This window comes from Protopterus annectens, chromosome 8.part0 (assembly GCF_019279795.1).
Source record: "Protopterus annectens isolate FY-2018-M chromosome 8.part0, PAN1.0, whole genome shotgun sequence".
In the NCBI taxonomy this organism is placed as follows: Eukaryota; Metazoa; Chordata; order Ceratodontiformes; family Protopteridae; genus Protopterus; species Protopterus annectens.
In genome coordinates this window covers 1,027,446,751-1,027,459,579 of record NC_056741.1, presented here as the reverse complement: position 1 = coordinate 1,027,459,579, position 12,829 = coordinate 1,027,446,751, and the positions used below count along the sequence as shown (strand labels likewise).

At 39.9% G+C, this 12,829-nt stretch overlaps 1 protein-coding gene across 1 annotated transcript in view; it reads right to left on the bottom strand.

The window, feature by feature from the left end:
• GRAMD1A (GRAM domain containing 1A) overlaps positions 1–12,829 on the bottom strand; it is a 1,293,980-nt gene that overhangs the window by 94,212 nt on the left and 1,186,939 nt on the right. The window lies entirely within an intron of this gene.

Below are 12,829 nucleotides of genomic sequence, written 5' to 3'. Positions count from 1 at the left end.
GGAAATAAAAAGTTCTCCATTAATGCAAGTGCTTTCAACTGTCTCAAAAATGCGTACACATACATTACATCTTCCACACTTGAAATTACCATGCGCTCTACTACTCTGATAAAGATCAATGCGGGCTCCCATTTCCAAAATCTCCTTAAAGGATCTGTCCCTTCTAAAAACAACTCTATGGGGTCCCCCCACCTTGTCCATAAGGGAGCTATCAGCAAGTAACAATATCCAGTTCTTTTGGATGATATGAGTCACCTATTCAGCATCCTGATTGAAAGTGGTGATGAACAATAATCTGTTCCCCATTTTTATTCTTGTGTCTGAATAATAATTTCTTGGCATACTAGTACCATTACCATTGTTAGAGTCCATGATACCTCTCAGTATAGGCCTATAAGCACCCCCGGCTCTCTTGGATTTAACTTCTCCTGCCAAAATTCTACAAAGAGCTTCATTTTTAACAAATAACTCTGTCATGAACTTAAGCTCCAATAGGAAATCCTGATCCTGCTTTTTATGTCGGTAAACCCAGCAGACATTTTAAAGATAGACTTAGGGAACACATTACTGACATCAAGAATATGAGGACCACCAATGCTCTGGCAAGACATATAATAAAAAACCCAGGCCATATTTGCTGTTATACAGCAGGTGGTAAAGGATAGGCAGGGTAGGGTCTTGGACGTAGATTTAGACATTTGTGAACTGAGGTGGCAACTGAGGTTGGATGCCACCACTTGCCCGGGTATTAATGATATTGTCAGTATAGCAGCTATACTTAAACTAAAATACATTTTGGGTTAACACATTCACAATTAATGTTTGTGGTAATTTATTTCATTTTATTTTTATTGAGTGTGTGTTAGAACTTTAATAGGTATATAGGGGTGATTAAGAAATGGGGTAGAACTGTTGATTTGTTTATTGGATAATAAGTAGATTTTTTAATTGTTCAATTGCTTAATTATATATGTGTTAAGGCGTGTGTATATAAGGGTTGAGTTTTTATCATCAGTTGTTCTGAAGTCGTCCAACAGAAGTTGGATGAAAGCACTTAACCTGTGGAATAAAGAGTTTGGAATTCAGCCTTCATGTCCAGGGTGCTTTACATTTTGTTAAGTTCCTGAACTGTGGTAACTGAGAATAACTTACAATACAGTCCTAATAGGTACCATCTCCTGGTTCTCAAAATAATACTGCTAACAGAAACAGCTAAGAATGAGTAGGAGGAAATGGAGAGAAAAGCAAGAAATGTAATCATACGCACAGTGATGTAACACAATAGGCACTAAGAAACAGCCACTTGAGAATATATGCAGCTCGACATCTCAGTCAGCAGAAAAGATGTGTCAGGGTTAAATGGATGCAATGCACCAGTGGTCATCTGCCATCAATTGTGTTTGACAGCAATCAAGCTTCCCACCTGATTCTAATGACTATAGAGTAAGAAGGTGCTGTCACAGTAACAAATGACAGGCTATGTGTCATGCAAGACCTGAGGGATTAACCACCACTGACAATGCACACAATTAAGAATACCAGAATGTTATGGACAGTTGCTCAAATTGCTTCATAAAGCACAACATGGGTCACTGCAGTGTTTTCATGGGCAGGCATGCCAGCAACACCATGCTGGACGTTGTTTGAAGCCAAACAGAATCAAACCACTAGGCTGTGGCAAAACAACTACTGAAAAACTGCAAGTTTTGCGAAAAGCACATGCATGTTATCCCACAATGGAAAAGATGGCGTACAAATGATTTTCATCTATGCTTACAAAATGAGGGAAGAACTGAATCTGAATGTAAAATGACTAGTAGTAAGTAAAGCACATACATGTGTGTTCACCTAAGTTGAATGACATGCTTCAGAAGGGTACCTTTAGTAGTAATCTATACAGACATCATTTCCTTCAGGCATTTGCAAGTAACATAGAACTTAAGGTAAGAAGACAAAGAACAGCATAAAACCTAAACTGTTCAGCTCTGAAATGGTTATTTTACTCTTCTGATCTGCTTATAAAGCAGAAGCTGTAACTTCTCTATGAGTATATGAGATGATTTCATGAGCTGTATGGCAGAAAGTACAGTTGTGTACACTTACCATAAATCTAGATGTTCGAGTGTATTCAGTGTTGACGTCATCACGTTTGGGTTATCTGCTTGCAGTAGCCCTCAGTCGGCCTGATTATCAAAGTCTTGGGTCCTGCGTCGGTTGCTGTCTCATCGTCTGTGACGTCAGGTAGTCAGGGGTATAAAGTATGCAGCCGACAGTTCCTGGGTTACCTCAGTGCAAGACTTTAATATAGTCTTGTTGCAAAGATTTTGGAATTACCACTTTTGGACCTTTCAGGATGATACTATCTTTCATCAAAATCTCGTCTCTATAAGGAAAATACTGCTGCACGTCTAGAGGTAAACAAGATTGCTTTGCTGGCCATCCTCGACTGATAAAAACGGTTCGGCTTCTGGAGAATTTGATCAGTAGCTGTGTGATTTCTAAGCTCATCAAGATGTGCAGAAGAAAAATTCCTCACTTCCATAACTTCAAAATCAGTATTCTCATTGTCATGTTGGTTGGTGGTTTGTCTGGGTGATCTGGATAAAGTTTCAGCGAGATAAAGAAGTTTGCCTTTTGTGTAAACCATATTGAAGTTGTACTTTTACAATTTTAACATCATGTGCTGTAATCTAGCTGGAGCTGTGTGCATTGGTTTTCTCACAATAGTAACCACAGGTTGGTGATCAGTTTCATTCTGGATAGATCAGCCATAAATATAATCATTGGACTTTGAACATTCAAACACCTTTGCCAAAAGCTCTTTTTCAATTTGCATATACTGATCTCAGTTTGAGTTAAATTTTTAGATGCATAGGCTACTAGTCTACCCTTTTGAAGAATTACTGCACCAAGACCATATTTTGGATCATCACAGGAAAGAGTTACAGGTTTGTGAACATCATAATATCTCATAGTGGGTGGAATGGCAATTTTCTGTTTCAGGACATCAAATGCTCTTTGGTGTTGTTCCAACCAGGACCAAGTTACATTTTTGCATGTCAGCTGTTGTAGCGGTGCTGAAGGCTCACTTAAATCAGGAATGAACTTGCCTAAACAGTTGACCATGCCAAGAAAACGTAAAGATGTGGCATTGTCTGGAGCTGGCATCTCAAGAATTGTAGCTTGCTTGAATGGATCTGGTCATAAGCCTGAACTAGTAAACAAATGACCCACAAAAGCAGACTGAATTTACATTTTTGAGGATTCAATTTAAGATTCACTACACAAGCACAATCTAGAACTTTCCTGAGGTTTCTATCATGTTCAACTTCACCATTGCCTCCTACAAGAATATCATCTACTATAACAGCACTTTGATAAGCAGAAAAAATTTGATCCCTCGCACGTTGGAAGACTTCACTGGCAGAATTTATCCCAAATGGCATTCTCAAAAATCTGTACCTTCCAAATGGTGTACTGAAAGTGGTTAGCAAGAAAGATTTTTGATCACGTTGTTTGTCTTCTCGGCTTTCCCCGGTTAGGGGTCGCCACAGCGGAACTACGGTCCGTTAATGATTGGCAGTCGATTTTTATGGTGCCGAGTTGCCAGCCCAACCTTCAGCGAAGGCACGTCCATTCACGCATGTCTTTCGGAGGCCACTCGACCGTGGGGAGGACATGCAGACTCCACACAGAAGGCACTCCAGCCGAGAATCGAACAGGACAACCTCTTGCTGTGAGGCAACAACGCTAGAGCTGTACCACCGCGGCTTTTATTTTTGATCAAGTAAAATTTGCCAAAATGAACTTTTTGCATTTAAGACAGGAAAAACAGTGGAATTTGACATGAGAGCAGCAACTTCTTCAATATACGCATTGGATGTTGAGGTTGTTTCAGTGCTTTGTTCAAATCTCTTGGATCAATACATATTCAAATGTCATCTGAGCATTTCTTATGAGCTACTACCATGGAGGATACCCATTCAGTTGGTTCTTCTATTGGGCAAATCACTCCTAAATACACCATTTTGTCTAGCTCTGATTTTACTTTGCCTTGCATTGCTACTAGAGCCTTCTGTGATGGTCTAACAACTTGGCATACCTCGTGATCTAACTTCATGGAGTACACAACTGGGAGTTTACCAAGCTCATCTTTGAAAATATCACCATATTCAGAAAAAATATTCTGTGTGAAAGCTTCATTGTTGTTGATGCGTACATGGTGGACTTCCTTATTAAATGAAATCAGCCCCATTTTCAAACTATCTTTGACGCCTAACAATGACTGCACGTGTCTTTTGACTACGTAAAACTGCAAGTCATGGTTGTTCCCAGCAGAATAGCATGAAAGCATTACTGAACCATTGGTTTAAATCTCTTCACCACCATAAGAGACAAGCTTCGCTCACTTTGCAAAATCAAATTTTTCACCAGCTTTTACCTTAGCAAACATAACATAACATTTATAAAGCTTTCTGAAATTATTCCATTTTTTACATCTGTGACATTGCTGACCAAAAGTTAAGCACTTTTCTCGTTTAGGTTCGTGACTGCCTCTACAATTGCAACAGTTGACTATGAGGTTTAGCATGGGTTTTGCTAAATCACCCCTCGGTTTTGCTGCGTGTGTGCTGGGTTTTACTAAAGCTTCCCTGGGTTTCATTGTGGGAGCCACACCCTTTGGCCTACACTGCTTAACCTCGTGCTGCATACTATCAACATTCATGCTGGAAGAAGTTGCAAGCAGGCTTTTCTCATTTGTAAGTATGTCCATGTGCTTTTCTGTAAGCTCATATATCTGACAAATCACTACGGCTTTGCTTAAAGTTAAATCACTGTCTCGAAGCAAAGTCTTTCTCACTGCATCATTATTAAAACCACACACAAGCCTGTCTTTTATCAACTCATCTCTCAGATCACCAAATCTGCACGTTTTTGCCTTGTTTCTGAAGTCAGTTATATATGCTGCAAAAGTTTTACCAGGCTTTTGATCTCTTGTGTAAAACAGTGGCTTTCCATTGTAATATTCGTTTGAGGGTTGCACATTTCTCCAAATTTATGTTTTAAGCACTCAGGGTCTTCCCGCATTTCAGTCTGTACCACAATATGGCAGTCTTCCCTATCCTCTGCATATCAGCGAGTGTATACACAAATGAACATTCTCTCTCAATGGCTTCTGAACCAGCTAAACTAAGGAGAATAAATGGTTTTGTACATGCGTCTTTATCAGAAAAAGCAGCCTGTATGAAAATATCATGTTTTTGCTCAAACACACTCCAATTTTCAGCAATATTATTATCAAACACAAGTGGACCAGGTCTGCGAAATCCCTCTGTCATGCCAAACAAGTGTCAAACACACACCAGGTACTTGTAATTACATTCAGTTGCACAACAGACTCTATGAAATCCCTGTACTCTTTGAAAAGACTGTACTGTAATAATGCACACACTGCCAACACTTGGCATACTTTACACAATTCAAATAGTTTTAGTTAATGTGAAAATGTAGTACAATGTGAAAAAATACAGTCATTTAATGTGAAAAAGTAGTACATTGTGAAAAATACAGTTGTTTTCTCTTTTTAAAACACTTTATGCGATTCAGATATTGTTTCAAATGTTTCCATAATTATTTCAAGTACTTTTATCAATATGTTGCAATTTTGAACATTTTGTTTATTCAGTAATTCGTTTTGAATGCTTTGCTTTATATTCGTTGATGGAAAAATCATTTAAATGAGTTTAAGTACCTGGAAATATTTTCTGACCTATTTAGAAGTTGTTTGTGAGTCATTTGAGCCATTCCTGTATATTCCTCTATTTCTAGCTGTGTGCCTCATGGTTCTAAGAAGTTTTGACTTCTGATTCAATTCTGACACCATTTCGTGCATCTTGTGTATTCAAATAAGACAATGAGGATTGGGTGTTCATTTAAGATTTTTATTACACACAAATAGGTCAGGATGGATGACTGGAATATAAAACAAACGAACTAGCTAACTGACTGACTACTACACACATACATGCTTTCACTCTGGCTGCTTACACAAAATGGCACTATGCTTGCATGTGCTCAGTACTTACATGCATGTGCCCGCGAACTGTAGTGGCTTTAAAGGTATAACACATGCATTATGATCTACACTCCCTGTGTTGGCATAGGTTTCCTCAGGGTGCTCCGATTTCCACCCACATTCCCAAGACATGCTGCAGGTGGATTACATGTTCTAAATTGGCCCTAAGTGTGTGTGTGTGTGTGTGTGTGTGTGTGTGTGTGTGTGTGTGTGTGTGTGTGTGTGTGTGTGTGTGTGTGTGTGTGTGTGTGTGTGTGTGTGTGTGTGTGTGTGTGTGTGTGTGTGTGTGTGTGTGTGTGTGTGTGTGTGTGTGCGTGCGCATGCCTTCTGAAGAAGGGTGGGCGCTGGGCTGGCAACTTGACAACGTAAAACTCCACAGACACTTGTTCTGCAGACTCATGATACACCGTGGTGATCCCCAACATGCACAGCCAAAAGGAGAAGAAGAAGAAGACTAGTCTTTACAGCTAGAGAGTCACAGATAATAGTTAAACCAAACCAGCCAGCAGCACAAGACCTACAAAAACCTATCACATTTTATCTATTTTCAGCAACTACAAATTGTAACCCAAAAAGAATTTTAAATAGAACATAACAAAAAATTGTCAAGATAAAAGTTGGTTGATCAAAAATCCACCCAAAGAGTCCTGCTTGGTGCAGTAGGTTGGGGTGTCGAGTGTTAAACCAATGAGTCATGAGTTCAATTCCAATTGACGGTGGTATGGAGAACCAATGCCTTTTATAGGTTCATAAGTGTTTACTAGGCTAATGACCACAAGGGCCTTTTTAAGCCTAGCCATGCATCTCAAATCTCTAACAAGTTCTGATACCCTTGATAAGTGTAACCATGAGTCTGAGAGATGAACGATTTACAGGTTACCTGTTTGCATTAGAGACATAGGTGCCAAACCAGGAATTAATTTCTGTTTTCCCATCCAATTGTCCAAGCTGCACTTGAATTGGGTTAAGGAGAAACTCTGCTTCACATGGATGGGGAGCCTGTTCCACAGATGGGGTAGTCTCTGGGATACATACCTAGCTCTCCAGCAGGTCCTATTTATATCACAGGCAAGATTTAAGTCTTTAGAATGGGTAATTCCAGTACTGTTTGTTTTGTGGATATGCAGGAGGTCCATCAGAGTGGGGTCTGACAATGCCCTGTATGCCAGGCATAGATCTCCCTCAAAAGCCTGTAGGAGACAGAATACAGGGATAGGGCCTTGAGGCGGTCTGCATAGGGCATATTACTTATGACCTGTATTCTTTTAGTGAGGAACCTCTGTGGACATTCCAGTTGTTGGATATGCCTGGTTAGGTACATATCAAAGGGAGCATTGTACTCAATGATAGGTCTGATGAATGCCGAATACAGTGGAACAATGACTTCCTTGGACTTGGATACCATATCTTTGTTTATACGTTGCGCAACATAGAAAAGGTTCCCCACCACTATAGACACGTGATGATCAAAGACTAGATTACTATCTGTGTGTGTCCCCAAGTCCCTGACTACTGGTTCAGCTCTAAGGGGGATGTTGTCAATATGATAATTACCAGGGACAGGTGACTTCCCAAAGGATACTATTATACATTTTTTTGGCATTTAGTTTTAGTCCATGGCTCTGACACCAGTTGTTTGTCTGTGTCAGCCCCTCCTGGAGAACATTTGTCAGTGTGGGATTCAATGACAGTTTCTAATTTGCAATCATCTGCAAATTTAGTCAGCCAAAGACCACTGACATTGGCTTTGACTTCTGAGAAGAAAATGCCAAAAAGGAGTGGTCCAAGGACTGATCCTTGAGGGACTCCACTTGTGACTGGCCTCTTTGTACAGGTGGACTCCCCAATTCTAACTTTCTGGGTCCTGTCTGTGAGCCAGTTGGCTATCCACCTGGTGATATATGGGGTTTTACCTAACCTCTCGAGTTTTTCAACAATGCCCAAGTAGAGTATTGTGTCAAATACCTTGGCCAGGTCAAGGCAGGCAGTGTGAACGATTTTGCCCACATCCATTGCTTTGGTGACGTTCTCAAAGTCCACCAGGTTGAGTAGGCATGATCTACCCTTGATGAAACCAAACTGGGGTGGGTCCAGTGTCTGGAGGTTTACTATATCTCTACTGATCATCTCCATGACAATTCTTTCCATGGCTTTACATATAAGACTAGTGAGACTTATGGGTCTGTAGTTTCCAGGCTCTGTGGATGGTCCACCTTTGTGCAGAGGGATGACTGTTGCCTTTCTCCACTCATGAGACATGAAGGCTGTTTGGAGGCTACAGTTAAATAGTAATTCCAGGGGCCCTGACTGGTCATGTTTCATGCTATTTAGAAGGCATCCTGGGATACTGTCTGGGCCCACTGATGCAGTGTTCTTGGTTTTAGAGAGATCATTAAGGACCTGTTCCCTAGTGATAGTAGGGGGAGTTATATTTGATGACATTTCCTGAGAGAAGGTTGAGAGGGAGAGAGGATTAAAGTTGGAGCTGAATTTAACAGCCAGGAGGTTTGCTGTATCTTCTGGCTCAGTACACGTGGCTCCATTTATGATGGGCTCTGCACACAGTTGTGTACTGCCTTTCAGGTTGTGGACATCCTGTAGCTAAATAATGCTTTGTGGTTGTCCTTGGCCTGGGAGGCCAAACTTACCTCAAATTTGGTTTTGGTAGACTTTATATGTCCTCTGAATTGTTTGTTTGGTTTGATGAGAGTGCTTTTTTCCTGCTGGGTACTGCACCTCCTAATTTTTGCCATGTTTTCTTTCTCCTGTTATACATCTAATTGATTTTGTGATTCAACCAAGGTGGCTTGTTCTTTTAGTTAGTTCTGTACTTCTTCCTGGTGGGTACAACTGCCTCTATGCAGCTATTAACATACTTGTACAGGGTTTCTGTGAACAGTTCTGCATAGACAGACTTGTTCTCATAGTTTATGGGGGCATGAAATTTTGCCAGGTTCTCACTTAATAGCAAGAGGTTAGCCTTAGAATAGTTCCTGAATACTCTCGGTTTAGCTGGTAGTCCAGGTTTTACTTTTAATTCAAAGGAGATCATTTTGTGGTCTGACCTTACCAGGGAAGGCATTACAGTAGTGGGTGTGCAGCTCTCTCCCATATTTGTGAGGATCAGATTCAGTATGGTTGTACCTCTGGTTGGTGTATTGACTATCTGGGTCCATTGAGTTTGTGTTTACAAAATCCAGGAATCTCTGTGCATGTACGTTTGATGACATATAGGATTCCCAGTTCATAGTGGGGTAATTACAGTCACCCATGAATATGGTATTGGGTTGGATGGTTAGTGTTTCTTAGATACATGGTATGGATATCCTGGGCTATGGAGGGGAACCTACAGCTTGCAAGGAAGTGGTACTGGATTTTTCACAGAAAGATAAGGATATGCTCTCTAGCAGGCTAGAATTGCCCCAGTGTTAGGGGGCATTTTAGTGGGTTAGAGTCTCACAGAAACAGGACAGAGCCACAGTCTGGTCGTCATTAGCTTTCACCTCCTTGCAGTGCTAAAAAATGAAGTAAATTTTGCTCCAGACTAATTCTAATGATCTATTATGAATGCTATGTGCTATAAGTTGTGCCAAAATTATGTTGTAAATTTTTATCCAAATTGCCACTTCAAAGTCTCTACTACCTCCTAACATCTGATTACTACCCATACTATATCAGGCTCCCAGTAGTTTTCCATCGTGCTTTAGGGGGCGATATCACCCATGTTGAGAACCACTGGTTTAAGCCAAAGTAACTGAAACGTATATTACAATTAACAGATACTATTTTGAAAAAGTAACTAGTTATATTACTAGTTACTAGAAATTGTAATATATTACAGTAATATACTACATATTGTAATATATTACTCCCATCACTGGATGCGAACAATTTTGTATCAATTTTCCAGACATGCTTCCTTATGCATTTTCTTTGCTTAGGATGGCTGTTAAACATGCAGGTTTTGTATATCCTGCACCTGCCAGTTCTCTTAAACCTCCACCATGAGGAAATGGCCAGTGGGGACTGTTACATATTTCTTAAAAATAAAAATAAAACCTGGGTACTGGCCACAAAGTCCTACTTCACTGTACTAGGATGCAAGATGTTAAATAAATCATGGGTTCCTGTACCTGCAGCTCCCCTAAGTCTCCACCATGAGGACAATGACCAGTGGTTAATGTTATAACCTTCTTAAAATGAAAACCTGGCTACTGGCTACACTGTTCAATATCTCTGTAGTAGGACAGAGATGCTAAATGAAACATGGGTTCTTGCAACACAGCCACATAGTCTATCCCATGCCATCTTGTTAGTAAGGATTCCATTTTGTTAAGCTGGTAAAACTGCAATATGCGGAACTAATTCATTTCCATTCTCAATCTTTGTAACTTGATAATGTGTTCTGCCATCAAGCTGTACAGCAGAGTTAATAACAGAAGCATTTTACTTAAATATCTTACACACTTTTTCTCTCTCTTTTATTATCTTCTATTACACATGATCTATTTTACTGTTTCATATACTTTCTCTCACTCTCTATCTTTCTGTTTCCCCATTATTTTACTGCTTATAAATCTATGTACACAGTTAATTTGTTTGACCTGAGTTGTGGCTGAGGATTCCTGAACCAAATTACTTATCTGGATAACACAAGTATAAAATAACCCACTAACTAACTATATGTTGACTGGAAGAACATGCTGATTAAAGGACTACTTTCTGCAAAGACACAAGGAAACAAGCAGGCACAGGAATTTTAAACTCTATGGAAAAAAATAACAGATTGGTATGCTGGGCAATATACAGCATCTCATACAGCAGGTCTGCATCATTATTCAATAAGAATAGTCTATTCAACTAAATTTTAACAAAGAGTGATCAGTGAGCACAAGGATGGCAGCTTCATGAATGTAAACACACAGGCACTGACACAGTTATCTTAACTTACTTGAGTTACATACTTTACTGTGGTCAGACATGGTGAATGTTTGTTCAAAAGGCAGATTTTTCAAAGATGGTAATTACAATGGTGTTTCTCCTTACCACAAAGCTGAAGTTACTCTGTAGTTGATTAGGTAGCACGGTGGAATGTTACCTGTAAATGGGAAGTGTGGTTGGTTTGCACCTTGAGCAGAAAAAGCATTTTCAAATAAATAAATAAATAAATATTCAAACCATTTTTTCTCAAATCCACTGTATCAGTCCATTATGCAATTTAAGGTACTCATCCAAGTTATATTTGATCACATGGAAAAAAAAAATAGCTGTAGTTCACATAGTCATAGTGAGGAAATACTTCCTTATCGTAAAGGTGAATCTTTTGAAATTCTTTAACAGGTTAAAAAAAAAACTCAGCTTCACGAACATCTAAAAGAGCAGCCAAACTTTTTATACCCCAATTTATGTATGACAGAAGCCTATTCATGGAACAAAAAAAAAAAAAAAAAAAAAAAAAAAAACAAAACACAAACGGCTTCCATGCTTTAGTCTTTTCACCCATTTTATCAGCTTTAGAAATGTTCATAAGTTTCACGGGAATGGAAGCAGTGAAGGGGGCACCTTATGGCTTTCCCCACTGGTCTGCAGGTCTTTACTAGCATTGTCCTTGTCTGTGGGAAGATAAAGACAATGGTCTTATAGTATCAATGAATGAGGGGATTTTATGAAGCAGATTAGAGAGTATAAATAATAAATTGCCTCTTTTTTATCCAACATAACTGAAGACAACCCGGCTTTTATCCTCCTCAAAGACTCAAGGTCAGGCCTAGGCGAGTATGGTACAACCAACAAAGAAAACAGAACTGGTAACCAGAACTACAGTAATAGGTTCATAGGTAAGTACTAGGCTATCTGCCCATGGGCATTTATAAACCTAGCCACAGAGTAATGGCTTTCGCCTCCCCATTAGATTAGTAACCTGGGCCTCTGTCAACAGGGCTCCTGAAGTGATCCTAGGGTAGAACTTACGATTACCCATCCATTCATCAAGATTTCTCTTGAAGAGGGTCAGAGAGGAGCTCTGTCGAATATGGATTGGGATTCTATTCCAGAGTGAGGGGAGTCGCTGGGACAGGAATCTATCCCTCCAGCATGTCCTGTTTATTGTTGTACACAGGTTCAAGTTGCTAGAACGAGTGGTTCTGAGGGATCTCGTTTTTTTGAGGTGAAGTATGTCCATTAGTTCAGGGTATGACATGGCCCTATAGGTCAGGCATAGGTCACCTCTGTGCAGACGGTAAGCGACTGAGAAGAGCTGAAGCTTTTTTAGTCGTGCTTCATAGGGTAATTGTTTAAGGCTCTTAATCCTCTTAGTGAGGTACTTCTGTGGTCTTTCTAGTTGTTGCAGGTGTCTAGTGAGGTACATCCTAAATGGGGCATTGTACTCTATTATGGGCCTAATGAGTGAGGAGTAAAGGGGCACAATCAGCTCCTTGGATCTGGATGAGAAACCCTTTGTGATCAGGTGTGCCACATAGAAGGATTTTCTGACAGTTTTGGCTATGTGGTTATCAAAGGAGAGCATGCTATCTACTTGGGTACCCAGGTCACTAATTACTTCTTCTGTACTTAGTGGATTCCCATCTATGTGGTAGTTTGTAGGTACTTTGTTTTTCCCAAATGGGGTTACTATGCATTTTTTGGCATTTAGCTTGAGGCCGTGACTTTGACACCAGATGTTTGTCTCTGTGAGACCCTTTTGCAGGATGTCTGTGTCAGCTGGAGAGTCAATTATTGCACCCAATTTACAGT